A 12,221-nucleotide genomic window follows, 5' to 3' on the forward strand; every position below is an offset into this window, starting at 1 on the left:
AGACTCGCTCTCTAGGAGCAAGTTGAATAACAAAGAGGATTTCTGATTCATTTCCATTCGGTTGGATTCATTGAACAAAGAATTAAAGTAATTGCTGATTTTTAGATTATTCGCTCTGATTACTTCCATCTCATTATAGAATTCATTAATTAATTTCTGATTTACAGCAAATTGCTTGTCTACATTGTTACTATGATGATATTCATTAGATTGGACTGTCAGAAAAATTTTGTCATATCTTTCCTTATGTATCATCAGCATCCATGTTCCCAGTGATCCACGAAATCGCGGATCCTAAACCATTAAAAAGACCTTTTTTCTGCCTATAATTAACTGATTGAATCTCATTCAATTTATTCTTAGTGTATTTCAAATTCAATTTCATCATACTTAAGCGACTCTTATCAATATTATTCCTTTTAGCGAGAAAATCAACAAATGTTTCGATATTACTTAATTCTAAACGTAAATAACTAGTATTAATATTATGAACATAGGTAAAAGTTTCATTAATGATATGAGAATTCTGTATCTTGATTGGAGCAATACCAGATGTTCTGCTCAAATCTACCATCTTATAAGACGTTGCTGGGGCCAGCAACAGGAGAATTAGGGACAGTACCATCACGTCCTGTAACAAATAAATCCTTTTTCTTACCTTTGATGAATTTCGGTTTTGTTTTCTTATTAAATGTCGATTTTATGTATTGCTCGTTTTCAATTTCAACATTCTTCTCACGATTAACATTCAATTTCTCAGTAGGTTTTTGTTTTTCTACTTCAATTTTATTCTTAATCATTTTATGCACTGGGTTGACTCGTTCAAGATACTGTTGGGACAGTTGTTCAGTTACTAATCTCTCTGTTATTCCGTTTACAAAAGGGTTATTATTCCATAATATGTTATTTCCATAGGAGACATTTTCAAGGTAGAGTTTAGAGTATTATTGAAGGCAATTACCGCTAATTTCATATTAGTTTCAGTGGTTTTGGTTTTATTTTCAAGTTGAATGGCATTCAGAATTTCAATAAGTGTAGAATGAGTCCGTTCTACCAAACCTTGCGAGTCTGGGTGTCCGGGAGTAACGTAATATGGTTCAATGCCATAAAGTCTCAGGAAATCACGTAGGCCTGCATTGTCAAATTCACGTCCGTTGTCCATTTGTACAATTTTGGGTATGGGGAAAGCAGAGAAATAGTCGTTTAAGCATTCTTGGATATTTGGTTCAAACTTTTTATTGGATGAACCGTTAGCCGTTTGGAAAAACAGTCAGTCATCGTTAAAAACTTTATTTTGTCATATTGGAAGCAATCAATCTGTATTTTTTCGAACGGTGTTTCAGGTGTGGGTGTGATTTTATAGTCAACTCGAACGGGTCTCCTGTCATATTTAACCTTTAAGCAAACAGCACATTTATTAATGTAACCAGTTACGTCCTGTAGCATTGATGGCCAGTAATATTTACGTCGTATTTGATTATACGATTCATTGATACCGCGGTGGAATGTTTTACCCTCATGATAATTAGAGATTACCTGTTTTTGTTCATCATTTTGTGTCACATCTAAGTTCATTCTTTTATACCGTTTAAGTATGATCGAATCAAAAGTCTCTAGAAATTCTTGAAATATTGTTAAAAATCCGTTCATACTCATCGTATAGGGCTCCGGCACGCGAGCAAAAAACTCCATACATTGTATTCGGTTTCAAATACTCTATACATTTGTCCTTCATGTCATCATAATCATTAGCATTCCTAAAATAAATAATCAATCTATTTTTATAAAATATCTTAATCAAGCGAGGGGTTTGGTCACCTCGTTCAAGTACTAATTGGTTATGTTCTACATTCAGAATCTTATCGTCGTCAGCAATAGTTACTTGCTCGTTTGAACTCTCTGGAGAGTATATCGTGGCGAAACTGTTATTATCATCTTCACGTTCATTACCATTCTCATCATTATTATTATTTACAACATTTTCATAATCAGTATCATGCACAATTTTTTCATTAGCATCATTATTTACAACGTCGTCATTTCTATTATCAATACCTATGTCATCATTATCAGTTCCTACGGCAGGGTTATCCATTTGTTGGAGAATTTCATCAAGGGAGCTAAGGTCTATGGAGGGAGCTTCCGTACGAGTATTGAATCGCAGCAATTCTTCCACGTTAATGTCATCAAATTCATGATCAGGGTCGTGAGCACTATTATCAAAACCGTGAAAGCCATCTTCTAGACCAGTTTCATGGGGGTCTGTAGCAATATTTGCAAACCCGCGAAAGCCACCTTCAAAACCTAGAAAAGCATTTTCCATCATGTTAACATTATTAGGACAAGACAGAGCGTCCGCTACGTAATTGGTCTTCCCATTTATGTAAATAATATCAAAATCATATTCGTCTAATAATAGTTTCATTTAATGAGTTTCGAGTTCGGTTCTTTGATGCTATGAAGCCACTGGAGAGGTTTGTGATCAGTTTGAATGAGAAACTTCCGTCCGTATAAATAAGGTCTGAAATATTTACAACACCAGACAATAGCCAATAACTCTTTTTCTATAGTGGAGAGATTGATCTCATGTTTATTCAAAGTTCGCGAAGCATACGTTACTGGTAGATCTTTTCCTTCAATAACTTGGGATAATACCCCTCCTATAGCATAATATTGCTCGCGTCAGTCGTGACAATGAACTGTTTAGAGAAATCAGGGAGTTGTAATATTGGACTGTTCTGTAACATTGTTTTCGCCCCACTTGGATGTAATGAGCTGGTTTTCGTGCGTCATATGGAGGCCGAAAATGATTGTTTTCTGACCAGGCCGGTAAAAGTTTTACGGCCCTATAGTGAGGTCCACGTTATAATGGCAGTGAAGAAAGATGGGAGAAAAACGTTGCCATTTTGCCACTGACTGTACACAGCTGTTACTCAATTCATCCCATTAAATTTAATCTAATAATAAGTATCATTTCCTTGATAAAATAATCAATTTAATGTCAAATTGATCAAGAAAATACATTTTTTCATAATTTGATTCAAAAATTTGCTTTCATGACTGAGATCACATTTTTATTTTTATACAAACCTGAAATAGCGGCTAATTTAAAAAGCTGTGATACAACAGTCTGAATTTCAAAACAACAGAAATTTAGTTATTTGGTAGATATTCTATTCCAATTTCCTTTAAAAATAATAGAAAAATAGTAATCCTATTTAAAAATAAGTAATTTCAATGGATTAATTCTGAAATAACTTTTCAATATTATTTATACCGGTACGAGTAGGTCTAACCTATACGGATAGGCTAACTTAAGCATAGATGAAGTCTAGGATGGTTAGTTATCAACCTTTTAAAATGTCATTTCAGGTAGTTTAATTTGTGTTTCTCATGAGGTAATGTTTAAAAATTATTTCATTGTTTCAAAAATACATTTTAAATCAATTATACAACTTGTGTACGGTACTCAAGTACTTTGATAGAATGAAGAAAAAATATGGCGGCTGAGAATATGGTTTGTTCAGTTTTGTACAGTCACTGTCAAAAGTGAATATAAAATATTCTGGACAACATTGACAACAATAGATAGACAACATTGTATCAATAGACAACATTGCAAAGCGAGAGAGAGATAGTGCTATCTTTTTTGTTGTATGATAGAAAAGGACAGCAACAATATTGTCAACGCTGAGGCTACAGTTACGGTAACCGTAGCTCGAATCGAGTTCCGGTAAACATTTGCGCATGCGCGGCTACCGCTATTTACATGTGCATTGTGGTGTTGGTGGTTTTTGGTCACATGGTTATGATTTCTAAGTAACCTATCGTTTCAATGTTTCAATCATGATGTTTTCGCCACACTTGGATGTAATGAGCTGGTTTACGTGCGTCATATGGAGGCCGAAAGTGATTGTTTTCCGACCAGGCCGGTAAAACTTTACGGCCCTAGGGCTGTAAAATGACCTTGAATAACAGCTGATCGTGTCCGATCTCACAAAAATCATAGAGATAATCTCATAAGGACTGTAATAATCTATATAATTATGTATTGTGAATCGCGGTATCATGTCTATAATATATTTTATGAATTACTGTTTCATAATTTAATATTTATTATTGTGTTTTTGATATCAAACAATAGAATACGATGATATCTCCATAGCCTCAACAATATAATGTTGGCTGCATTGTCCATTGTCAGAAAGGTACCGGTACGAATCGCAAGTATTTAAAAGTGAAGAATCGAATTTGAAATCAAAGTACAATAATATTGTATCAATATTTAAAAGTGAGGTAGAGTAATAATTTTCTTTTTTATTATCAAATTCCACTTCTTAATGCAATACAATCAACAATATAATAGGAAAATACAGCAGAGATCTGAAGTTTAAGGTAAGCCTACTGGTGAAACTCAGCCTTGACTGAAAAATTCCTGGTAATTTTTCCGTAATTCATTATTAAAACTTTTAGATAATTTTTCTCCAATATCAAACCATATAGAGAAAACATTAGGCCCACTCAAGATTGAATCTTCGAATGTTTTCTCTATGATTTAACTATTTTCAGAGCAATATTTTGTTGTGAAAATGCCGGCAAACCGGCTTTAAGTTTGCCGCTATACACTATATTATAGTAGCCTACATACGTTACCTGACTTACAGGCCTCTACAATCAACAATACCCAATGGCCGAGAGCATAAAGGCGTAATACATCAGAACTCAAGTGAATTACAAACATGATCTAGGTTCGAACCTCGGTCAATGTCATTTTTTTTTGTCGATGAATTTCGACTTTTATTAGCTATTTTTTATATTAGTTACCGTAATTTAAATTTCAATCAATTTTTTAGATATATTTTGAGACAAAACTGTGAAATATGCAATTATATTAATTTTTTAATCACATTATTTCAAAATAGTAATGAAAATTCTATTCAACCATCTATCCATGAGATATTGCACCAGGCGCAAAGCGTGAGCTATAAAAATTCAAACAATTATTCGAAATATTAATAGTATAAAAATATTGTCACTATTGTAAATTATTAATTATTAATATTGAAATTAATTGACAGTGAAAGTTGTCATAACCAAGATTCAAACTATCAAAATAGGCTGTTTGAATTTTATTTATTTTTCAATTTCTTATATATTGGGAAGTTTTTTTTTTGGTGTGGCGAAAAATAGCGTTCGCAACACGGGCAAAAATGTTTTTCCGGCTCTCGAATGCTTCAAGTTCTCGACTTCATCTCGAACTTGAAAACCGCGATCTTGGGCCGGAAAACGTACATTTTCGACCCTAGGTGCGAAATATACTATTACATCCTTCCAGGATTTCAAAAAATATGGTAGTGTAAAAGAAAGAAAATTTTAGAGGTAAAAGAAAGAAAAAAAAGTAAGTTTAAGGAAAAAGCTATGCGAAGAGCCTTTAAACAAATCATTATACTGTATACCTAAGCTATTTATTACCTAAACTACCGATTTTTTTTGGGGGGTTGGCGGGGGTGAAGGGGAAACCAGAAAGATAGATTAGGGAACAACTTCAGAAGTGATACATTCATTTTCAGTTGGTGTTTAATTTACAGCTGCTCTAATATAATTATGCTCTATTCAGATTATGCTACACCATACATCCGCATATATAGGCACTAAGCTTACCTTGTCTAAATACAGCATTGTAATGAGTATATATATATATATATATTATATATATATATATATATATATATATATATATATATATATATATATATATATATAGGCATTAAAATGCTGTATTTAGACAAGCTGAGCTCCAGTAATGAGTGCTGTGACAAACGAATTCATAACTTTACCGGAACACCAACTGGAGTTACGGTTACCGTAACTGTAGCCACTGCGTATTGTCAATCGTACACTGCCATTATAATGTGGACCTCACTATAGGGCTGTAAAATAACCTTGAAGTCAGCTGATTCTGATTTGATGTGAACGTGTTTACGAAATGGTTTATGAAACGGAATCAGTTTATGCTTCTAGAATTGAATAAGTATTCTGCAATAAGATACTATCATTCTATTTGGATGAATGAAATACAGATAAGATATATATTATAAACTATTCAAATTCGATTTTCAGAGTAGGATAGAACTTCTAACCTAAACTTCCAAAGTCAACGACAACAAGCATTGTTGACGTTGACATTCAGATTGTCAAATTTCAAGTGTGCTAAAACAGCTGATCAAAAAATTTTTCATTACCTATTTGTGTTTATTATTCAAGAATCAAAACATTTATAATAATATCATCTTATTGTCACTTTGAAGAATAAAAAGTATAAACTCAACCTCTTACATAATTGAACATAATCTTTTAGGTTATTTATACAAATCAGAATAAAAAATAAAAATACTTGGACAATTTTCTGATATTCAGATTACCTCAGATTTGCTAGAGCTATGACCTTCCTGTTTTGCTTTCAGAAGTGCCTAATAAACAATTATTTTCATATTTATATTGTTTTTTTTCTGTGTGGCGAAAAATAACATTCTCACCATGGGCAAAAATGTTTTCCGGCTCTCAATCTTTTCTAGTCCTCGGCCTACGACCTCGGACTTGAAAGCTGATTTCGAGGCAGAAAAGTCTCATTTTCGGCCCTAGGTGCGAAATATACTATTTCAATTTTTCAAATGCATTTACATATTTTGTATTATTAATATCGATCTATACATCCTTTTTCAATGCCTGAGTCAGAGGTTTAGCGATTTTTGCATAGTTCTGTATCATTTTCCTATAGTAGCCTGTTGACCCTAAGAATTGTTTGATTTGTTTTTCGGTTTTAGGCATTTTAAAATCCTTTATGGCCTGCAGTTCGGCTGGGTTGGGTTGAATACCGCAATTCAATTCAATTCAAGCTGTTTGGGGGGATTTACGCCGGATTGGGGCCACACCCTAAAAAATGATCTGCCATTTCATTCACAGCTGATGCTAGATTGTTTAGTTGCGATTGCAACAATTGAATACGAGTCGATGCATTTACTTGATTGATATCATCATTTGATTCATTGAGATAGTGAAGATCCTGGAAAGGATTGTTTCTTGCCGAATTGTTAGCATTTCTATTAATAGAAGCAGTACGCATGGAGACAGTATTCTGCGAGTCCCAGTTGTGAGACTGTTGAATGTTTCGTGCTCCGTTTGAAAAGTTACGAGAATTGTTATTGAAAGATTTTGGTTGGAAATTTTGAAATTGCGACTGCTGAAAAGTAGAGGTAGAGGGAACTACATTTTGTTGGAAATTAGAATGTTGAAAATGGATTCGATGAGGTTGTTGGAACCGATTCTGAGTAGTGAAGGGTTGCTGGAACCGATTCTGATTGAAGTGTTGCTGGTGGAAATTCTGAGGAGAGAATTGTCAAAATTGATTGAACACTGGTTGCGGTTGAAAGAAATTCCGCGATTGGAACTGAGAATTGATTTGCTTTTCACTCAGTGCACTTTTGTCACTTACGGGCTCTGCACATTTTAATTGTTTCAAAACAATGCTACAATCACTGCGCAGGGTATCGCGGGCGTCGTCCAAGTTCTTGAGTTTGTATACCTGAAGATGAGCTCCGAGTGTTGGATGAACACCGTGAATGAGCGTGCGGACAAGAGTTGTATCAAGTTGTTCGAGAAGATTTTTCAGGAGATCCCTGGTTACACCATCAAGCTTATAGCGGGTCACCACTCTGGTGCGTTTTTCACTGAGTCTTTGTAGGAAGTCGAGGGGGTGTTCGTATTGGAATGATTTCATTACAGCAATTTCGGCTATTAGGTCAGGGACCGTACGTTTATCAGAGAAGCTTTTCGTTAAAAGTTCAATAAGTTCAGCTAAGTTGGAACACTCGCAATTTTGTACAACATCATCTGCAGCACCTTCCAAACTGTGGAGGGCGGCAGTAAATAACAGCCAATGATTTTCTTCACGTTGTGATTGTTCAATTTTATCGTTACAATAGAGATTGATAATGTCTTGGAGAGATTTGATAAATTTTGGAATTTTATTGGAAGTTCCATCGAATTTCGGAATATAGTCCAGCAAATATTTCGGGATGGATTTGGTTGACATGATCACAGGGTCTAATTTTGATGGTCGAATGAGTGTAGAAGATGGAGTGAAGAAAATGTTCGCTTCTGTTCTTACAGTGTTGATGGTAGTTTTACTTCCGGCTCAAATTTGTGGAAGGAGTCTTCGTTGTCTGCCAGGTTGAACTTCGAAGGTTGCAGGTGTGGTACGCAGAGAATTTGTTTTGAAGGGTTCACCTCACTCACTGGTTTTCCGGATTTTTAACGAAGTCGAAATTAAAGATCGTGAATCGAAAAAAACTTGTTGTTAAATGAACAACCTCGAAAAAACGTAAGGAGGGTAGTTCGGGCGCCGGTTACAATTCTGGGGTAACCAAACACCTTTTTAAAAAGAAAAACTTTATTTTCAAACGCATAATAATTATGTGTTTGAAAAATATTGTTATTGTAAAATATATAGCGAATGAGAGAAAGTGCTCTTGGTGAAGTTTGGCAGTAGACTGACTAAAAGTACTATGATCGAGCATAACAATGGAATACAGCATCAGCAATAATATTAGGTGTTACCAAATGTAACTATAGACTAACTAAACAGTTAAATCTGTGGTAGTATGTAATTTTACTTGATAATATCTTTCATTCGCATTCTAGTTAAAGGACCAATTAGTCACTTGAAATACATAATAGATTAGGTTTTTACAGGATTTCAATTTTTTATACCATCCAGCTAGTGATGTGGATCGGGAATATTCCCAGTGGGAAGGAACTTATGATTTGGCAATATTTCCAGGAATATTTCCGAGACCAAGAAATTTTGGGAATTTAAGGGAATTTATGGGAAATTAAGGGAATTTATAAAATTGTTTCAAAAATGATTGAAATTGATCAATCCCACTCATATTTTACATTAACATAATCAATAAATCATCATTCTTTGAGCCTGTTCTTGCTCACTCACTCACTGTCTTTTAAATACTCGTACAGTCCAGTCAATGGAAGATTATAGAGGGAAATTTTGGAACACAATTTTTGACCCCGTATCTCTTTCAAGGGTAGTAAGGAGGTAAACATAACAACCCTGTGCTTAGGTGGTGGGGGTGGTTTGGAAGTGCCATACCGTATTTTGTTTTTTTAATATACTCTAACAATATGCGCCTTTCGGAAATTTTTGTCGAACACAATCATAATAATGAAGTTTATATAATATTCTATTTGTGAAAGCTATTCTATCATGTTTGTGAATGCTCACAAATTATCTACAAGTTTCATTCCAACATTTTTCCATATCTCTCATAGTTTTCTAGGTATGAGCTCTCTACGGTATCACATTTTGAAGAAAAACCCTTCCGGCTACAATTTTTTCACCTTTTTGGCCTTATAACTTTTTAATGATTCATTGAAAAAATCCGTGCTAATCATAGGCTCATAGAGCATTATATTCTCTTCAATTTCATCTATGGTCTCATTATTTTACGCATCTCCCAATGATTGTTGCGGCCGTTATAGTGTTGAGTGTGAAATCTTCAGTTTAACAACAATAGATCAATATTGTCAGGGGAAATTGGGAGGGAATGTTTGGAACACAATATTTGACATCGCAGCTTTGTTTGAACTAGTTAGAAGGTGAACATATCAAAAGTCCTCATCCCTACTCCTTGAGCTTAAGGGATGAGGGTAGTTTAAAAGTTGCATTTTTCCATTTATGGCTGACACGCATGTAACTGGGTAACAATACATTCCAGCGACATGGCTAACTGAGTAAAAATGAAGCTGGATAAATTTCCTACAAGTTTTGTACAGTAGAGTTTTGTGATCTTTTTTAGTTTTTGAGATATTCACTTTTCAAAATGTAAAATCTTTGAAACGACAGTTATTCTTCAATTTTTTTGCACTTTGGGCTCATTACTCAACAACAATTGCATCGCAAAAATGTAATAATTTTTTTACACAGGGTGTAGGAGTGAGGACTTTTAATATGATTACTCCATTACTATCCTTAGAAGAAGAGCTAAGGGGTCAAAAATTGTGTTCTAAAATTTTCCCCCTATAATCTTACATTGACTGGACTATAGGAGTATTTAAAAGACAGTGAGTTGTAAAGCATTCAATTCTCTTCAATTTAATGTATTATTTCATCATTTTATGCTTTCCATATATTTGTATAGCAATTTTAGTGTTGAGTGTGGACTTTTTATATGCTTACCTCCTCACTATCCTTAAAAGGGCTGCGAGGTCGAAAATTGGGTTCAAAACTTTTCCCTCTATATCTTTTTGAGCATTCGTTGCCTGGACTAGTATCTTATACAAGTTAAGTGAGCCTCAATGACTATTGAAAGGTTGTGAGCTGTGGAATTATTTCCTTTTTAATATTGAATTAAACTTGAGTATGCTCCTTGTTTAAGTTCAGCCTATTTTGCTGTATTTTATTTTTCTAATTTTAATTTTGCCCTGAGGTAATAGGGCAAGGAAAGTATTGCTTTCCACACGTGTGTGTGTGTGTGTGTGTGGTGTGTGTGTGTGTGTGTGTGTGTGTGTGTGTGTGTGTCTATGAATGTAAGTGCATCTGTGTACACGATATCTCATCTCCCAATTAACGGAATGACTTGAAATTTGGAACTTAAGGTCCTTACACTATAAGGATCCGACACGAACAATTTCGATCAAATGCGATTCAAGATTACGACTAAAATGGCGAAAATGTTGTCAAAAACAGGGTTTTTCGCGAATTTCTCGAAAATGACTCCAACGATTTTGATCAAATTTATACCTAAAATAGTCATTGATAAGCTATATGAACTGCCACAAGTCCCATATCTGTAGAAATTTTAGGAGCTCCGCCCCAACTATGCAAAGTTTGATTTTAGATTTCCAATTATCAGGGATCAGATATAATTTAAACAAAAGAAATCTAGTGGAAACGATTGAGCATGGACATCTCTTCAATTAATGTCCAGTAACATTTTCACCTAAAATTGAAAATAAGCTTGAAATTTGAGAAAATGTAATTATTCAATTGCAAACTGTTGGCAACTGTTGATTCTATTAAATCATTCACTATGAAGAGATAGCAGATCTCGAGTGTATCCAGCGTTATTGACCTGTCACCAGCTGGCTCAGATCTTTGACTTGAGATGCGCGTTTACACTAGTGTCAGGTGATCAATTTTCATAACGGCAAGGAAAGTTGTGTGAGTGCGCCACTCCAGATTTTTTGGATTTATATTCTACTCTAATATTTATTTAGGGGGTCAATTATTCTTGTGCGGATAAATTTAATAAAATCATGCAATGAAAGTTGAATTACACTCAATACTTTGTTGACTTTTTTCAACTAATTCAACTAATATTTCAACAGGTGGTATCTCCATATGAGCTCAGTGGAGTTGAGTTATTTCTAACCCATTAGGTTCGTCTTGCTTTTACGAACAATTCCATATGTCTAACTCAATTTAGATAATGTATAAGAGGTGTTTCTCAAATGACTGATTCAATTACACTCAATACTTTGTTGAATTTGTTTACCTGATCTACAGGCATTTATTAGTGAGTAAAAAAATCTTATTCAACTTGTAAGACATGAAAGTAGCATGATAATAGTGGTGCAATTGAATGATTTATTGAGTGCTCATTTCCCCTTTCAGTCTATGAACTTCAAATTACTGTTTTCTTTGAACTTACTACAATTTATAAGTTATTCATCCTTATATTTCTTACATAAATGTGTTGTATAACAAGTAATTGAGACCTTGTGTAACAAAAAACGTCTGTTTCGGTCATTTTTTGTGATAGGAATCATAAATTTCCTTAAGTTCCCGGGAATTTATGATTTTTGGGAATATTTCCCTTAAATTCCCGGGGAATATTTCCTTTATCTTAAATTCCCGGGTATTTTACATCACTACACCCAGCAGACTTCCGGATAATCGGTGCTCTACTGTATCATCAACAGATTTATACAGTCTGCTTTTTGTTCCCAAAAGTAATGCCATTTTATTTTTTTTTTAATTGAGAGATAACGCCAAGTGATATTTTCTTCGATGATCTACTGAACAATCAATATTTATAAATTTGGAGCAGTAGATGGGATTGCCTCGGGAATGGGAATACAGACTTAAGCCATAAATGCTGAAGAGCTGCTTTAAATACCTTCATTAAGGTTAGCAACCCTTTTAA

At 34.2% G+C, this 12,221-nt stretch overlaps 1 protein-coding gene across 5 annotated transcripts in view; it reads right to left on the minus strand.

The window, feature by feature from the left end:
- LOC111064262 (peroxisomal membrane protein PMP34) overlaps positions 1-12,221 on the minus strand; it is a 39,070-nt gene that overhangs the window by 11,634 nt on the left and 15,215 nt on the right. The window lies entirely within an intron of this gene.

This window comes from Nilaparvata lugens, chromosome 5 (genome assembly GCF_014356525.2).
Source record: "Nilaparvata lugens isolate BPH chromosome 5, ASM1435652v1, whole genome shotgun sequence".
Taxonomy (NCBI): Eukaryota; Metazoa; Arthropoda; class Insecta; order Hemiptera; family Delphacidae; genus Nilaparvata; species Nilaparvata lugens.